The sequence below is a fragment of the Poecilia reticulata genome, linkage group LG3 (genome assembly GCF_000633615.1).
Source record: "Poecilia reticulata strain Guanapo linkage group LG3, Guppy_female_1.0+MT, whole genome shotgun sequence".
Classification (NCBI taxonomy): domain Eukaryota; kingdom Metazoa; phylum Chordata; class Actinopteri; order Cyprinodontiformes; family Poeciliidae; genus Poecilia; species Poecilia reticulata.
This window is the reverse complement of record NC_024333.1, coordinates 20,472,443-20,478,198: the sequence shown is the minus strand read 5'-3', so window position 1 is coordinate 20,478,198 and position 5,756 is coordinate 20,472,443.

Sequence of the window (5,756 nt, the reverse complement as noted above, 5' to 3'; positions counted from 1 at the left end):
ACACACACACACACACACACACACACACACACACACACACACACACACACACAAACGCACGCACAGACAAAGCCTCGCTTGCAGACACGCACACTTGCTTGCTGTCATGCTCATTTTGATGGTAATTAATGACATCACTGCTGCGTGCAGGAGCATGGTGGTGTGTGTATGTTTTGAGGGGTGGGAGTGGAGGAGTGGGGCGCTGCGTTTGTTTGTTGAGCAAACCGTGGGAACAGGGAGCTCTCCAGGGTGGCGAGTCAGGGCCTCCAACAATACATATGCTGTTGCTTTTCACCCAAACACCCTCCCTTCCCAAGAGAATCATTACTCTCCCCACCTCTCCTGTCTCCGTCTTTCCCTCCTTTTTTCCACAAATTTCCCTCCTTTGCTTGTCGCACTGTGGGATTACCGCCCCCTCTCTGTGCAAAACAGCTTGTGCAATTCCTGCAATTATTTTAGAAACTAAATATTTATAACCTTTACTGGGCTTAAACTAAATGCATCCATGGTCATTTCTAATAAAGTAGGTGTCAAAGTAAAACACCCACACAACAAAAAAGGAGCATGAGTCACTATTCGTTCTGATTTCTTCCTCCACTGCAATCCAAGAAAGCAAGAGCTTTTATATTTTGTAACTGTATGGAGCAATAAGTGTCACTGCTCTCTTCCAGAGAAGCTCACTCTTTCAGTTTTTGACAAAAAGGAGTCGCTTTTTTTAACGATCTGCACTCAACACACTTGAGGACGTCGTTTCCCTGTGGATTAATTAATAATAATCTGTATTTTACATWAAAGAGATGGATAGATAAAAAGAGAGAGTCTTTTGCAGAGGTAAATGCTAATTAGGGGTTATTTCTGCACATTTACCTTCTTCAATCATTCACAGCAGGAATTTCTGCGTTTTATGTTGCACAAATGAAACAGAATATTATTAACAAGAAATGAGACATTATTATGCCCAGTGATGCTAAACCCTCAAGGATTGTGATAAATATTGCAATTTTAATTGCTAAAATTGACTTGCATTGTTAGTCTGTTGTTCAGAGTCATCTGCATTCTTGTTTTTCCCAAACAAATGTTACCAAAAAATGCTACATGACATTAGTGAGCTGCACAGTGAATGAAGCTAATGCTGCGCATCATATCCATGAAAAGGAAGTTCAGCTGCTTTGCCTGCATCTAAATCTGGTCTCAACTTAATTTGACTCATTTGGCAGAAACATCGAGAGAAAAATGAGTCGCTGTTGTGGAAAAACATACAGGACACATTTTGTACTGAGTGTGAACATCTAAATACTGAAAACTKTCCTTACACGGTGAACCTTGTGCTCACAAACAACACCTTTAGGTGGCAGAAACTGTGAAGTATCGTTATCTCTTAGATATGGGTTGTTCCTACATTTAAATTAAAGATCCAAATTATTTCATAACAAGCATTTCAATAGAAAGTTTGTTTTTATGGGTGATTAGAAATCTGTCCTGTCCTCCTGTTTCAGTCCAAGGACTTGCCTACGTTTCCTCCAGAGACGATAACCATTGCAAAAGCAGTCCTGGATTGTTCTTGTTAAAAAGGATTTATCCCCCCAAAAAATTGTTTCTTAGATTAATAAAATTTTTAGACACACCTTTACTTTTGGAACATTTATTTWAAAAATATGGTCTTTGAATTTTTTTCTTTAGGTATTTTGGCTCTCAGACATGAAAATGTACYACTTTGACTTTGATTTGTTGATAATGCACTGGTTGCATTAAGTAAATTGTTGGTTTTGTCAACAACCTCGGGGGTTTGTTGAGGATTAATCAGGTGCTTCATTTTTGCTGTCCTTTATATTTATTTGTCCTGGAATTTGAATTTCAACTTCATGCAAAATGTTAACAAGTGGAAATATTTTTGCTTATTTTTCTTTGACTTTTGTATCTACAAATATTTGGCATCAAATATGATTAATATTATTATTTTTACTTAATGTCTGAAAGATTAAGTAAAAAACTCTGCAAACTCTGGGACACCAGATGTTTGTCAGGAAAGCCTTGCAGGCCTCTAAGGGCCTCCCAGGCTGCAGCATGTTGAGACAGTTGAACTATAAAATACACTATTACGCTCCTCAATGTTTCATTGTTTCGCCATAAGTTATGCCAGATGTTTCATAGTTGGTAAAGCATGGGCCTACTCCTGTACAAACTGCAAAACCTAAAGATAAAATGATCATAATGCTGACAGATGACATAGAAACCTAGAAAATAAACAAGTACGGCATTTCTAACGTTAGGAAAATTCAGTTATAGTTAAATAATTCCTATATTTTTTACTCTGCATTTTTTGTCCATATGTCGATATTTCTGTCACTGATTTTTTTTTAAACTAGTATATTTTTAAAGTGCTCTATTAGTTATTTCTATTTTTAGGAATTGTGTTAAGTGTCTTGCCAGCTGAAACAGATATATTTACAGATTTGTCTCCTCCAGATTTACTGAAAATGTTGCAGATTTCTATTTGCAAATAGAATAAATTAAAATAAAAGACTGAAAACGCATGGCATGTCTATGTACATATGCCCCCTCCTGATTTCCCAGTAATACAATTAAAGACAACGTTTCTCCCTCATCATCGACTTATTGATGCACTTATTGAGTGCATTGAATAGGGTTGGCATTACTGATCAAACAACTTAATAAGAGCAGACAGAAAGTTTGAAAGAAATTGACAAGTCCACTATTGGTCCTATTTGGCCTCATGAAATTGTGGCAACAAAAAACAAACATTGCTGGGAAAAGTCATGAAAAGTCTTATTTAAAGTAGGAGACGCAGCAAACATGTGGAAGATCGTCCACTGATCAGCTGAGACTAAACCTGAACGTTCTTACTTGCAAAACGTTAAGAAAACTAATAGCACAAAACGCGATGTTGGCAGTGTCATGCGCTGAGATGTTTTCCTTTCAGTCTGGCTGAGTCTGAGCTACWTTACAAGGAAAAGTAGGGACAATTTTCAGTAGATGTGTTACACACACACAACCAAAGGCTCACACTCTTTACTGTGGCAAAAAGTGTTTTTACAAAGTATTGTCTCATCTGGGTTATACATTATATAAATGTCAGCCAAACATTTCTGTTTTTAACTTTTTAAAAAAGAGTCAATTTCCTTCTAGTTCATAACTAAATACCTGTAAAATTAGATTAAAATGACTATTTCATGATACATTTACACTTTCATTCATTGATAGCTGCTGGTGATTTGTCTCCAGTTTTTGTAAGATTTGTTCTCGTTTCTGTAGGAATGTAAAAGAAAGCAGTAAATTGGGGCAGATGTCTGTGACGTAATAATGATTCAATGGGAAAGGGTAAAAATCCCATCATATCTATACACAAATGACCTTATTAATGGTAGAATACATGGCCCAGCAGCATAAGGTAATGTAGCTCTAATACCTGCTACATAAGCATCGATTAGCTCTCTGGTGTGCAGGTGCATCTTAATTAGCCAAATCATTCACGTTGGATTCCTCACATATTTTTTTAAACCGGCTTTCGTTTCTCCTTCTTTCAGTCCAAGCGGGGAACCAGTGGCCTTTGTGACCAAATCTCCTGCTATGAATAGTGATTTCACTGGTTTTTCCTCCGCACCAGTGCTTGCTGAGAGGTCTTCCCCCCCTGAGACCTTCCCCTTTGACCCCAACAAATGAACTCCTGTGAAGCACATTAAAAAAACAGGTTCACGGCCCTTCATTGGTTCACGGTGTTCAGTGCTGTGGACTGGACTCTTTGTGAGGAATTTAGGCGAATGCATGAAGACCTGCGGGACGTTTATTACGTTACAGTAGGAGTTGAGATCTTGCCCCTTGGCGTAGTGTGATTATTTTATGAACACAGAGAAAAAGTTTAGGACGCTCCGTCCGTGTTATTGCCCAGCTGGAAGTGGACGCCTGCTCCAATCAGCTCAAAAAGATGATATAATTGCCAAGGCAAGATAGGATGAGGCCACCGCCTCTGCAGTCCTCCCGTCTCCTTCTTGCTTCTATCACATCTATTCTCTCCAGCTCTATACTCGCTGATTGTCCTCCCCTCCCTCATTGTTCCACGATCCCTCCCCAACAACAGGCCAATTTGTCCCTCCAGCTTGGCTCCCGCCTTCCCTCCTGCTGCGTTATTTAGCCTCTTTTCTGCACTTCAATGGCAGGTACTGATTAGGGAACTTCCACGACGTCTTTGCGAGTCCTCAAAAATCCCTCCTCCCCTTCCCAGCAGCCTTTAATCTGATTACAGGCTTTCTGCAGCTTTTCAGTGGAGTCCAGTCCCAGGAGGACAATAGCAGACCAAGTGGTTTCACAAACACTCTCCCCAGGGTCATATGATCTACGAGGAGAGGTGTGTTTACTCTCCTCTGGCATCAGGTCCCTGGAAGCGCCATAATTTAAGAGAAACATCTCTTTTACCAAACGCTTCCTGATCCTCCTCCATCTTGTCCTCCAAGAACATTTCTACATTCTCTTAACATGCATTATGTGCATCAGTATTTGTTGCGTTGACCTGCTTTTCTATATTTAACATAATGAAAATACATTTTCAAACCTTTTAAGCATACTAATTCACCAATATTAGTGAAAATGTAATTAAACTGGTGGTTTTGTTTCTGTGCTCCTGTCAAATTTTGTCTTTAAAATATATTTTTCCCTTCTTTGGTATTTTTTTTGCCACAGTCGTCAAAGAACAAACTTTTTTTTTTTTCCAGAAAACTTCAATAACTTTCCTTTAATTGGCTTTAAACACTCTTAGCTTTTATAAAATTGATAACAATTCTCTTGAAATTGTTTTAAAGCTCTGAGCTCATTGTTTAAAATCCAAAGAATGCTTAAAACGTTTGAGTTTTGATGCCATTTATACAGAAAAACAAACCTTCATGCAGCCCTATAGTTGAATGCACCATCTTTTATTAAAGGCATTTAAACGGATAAAGTCCCGGTCTCTATGTGGAAGTTGTTGTACTCAGACTCTGAGGTGACAGCAGCAGCTTCAGCCCTCAGTTAACCTGTTTAACCTCATCCATCAATAAAGCTTCTGCCAGCAGCTAACCTGACAAAGCCAGCATGCAGCATATGTCCAGCCTCTGTTTTCACAGTTCATTAATGTCACAGTGATTGGTCAGGAGATGATCCTATTGACCGGTCTGTCCGAGCATCATTACCATCAGAGTGAAAGGGTGCAAAGAGGCCAGAGGCCTTGGGGCAACAAGTGTCCAAAGACCTCAGGGAGCCGCCTTAACAATCTGAGCCTCTCCATCCTCACAGCTGACAGAGAAAATGTTCCTGAGGTCGGCTCTCAACGAGTCTCCTTACTTCTACAGCTTGTTGTGAGATGAATATTCATGACTTTATTGTCGCTGATACTTTAAAAGCTTCCAGTTTAGCCAAAATACTCTAGTTGCTGTAATCAAATACCAGAAAAATGTACTTCAAATTTAATGTGTGGATATTTCACATCTTTTTTCAAAGCTTTTGTGTACGCACTAATTTCTAATTTGGACACAGGATTGTTTAATATCTCTACATTACTGAACGAATCAAGTAGAAGTTAGCAAACCAAAAAAACTTTTACATTTTCAGTACCATGAAAAATGCAATTAGCTTCTGGTGAGGAATAAATAATAACCAATATGTTTGTGGGTCTCGAAAGGGATTTAAAGATGTCTTGAAAGAATGTGAAGTCAGTCAGTTTTCTGTTTGGATTAGTAGTTTCCCAAAGGAGGATCATCAAAACAACA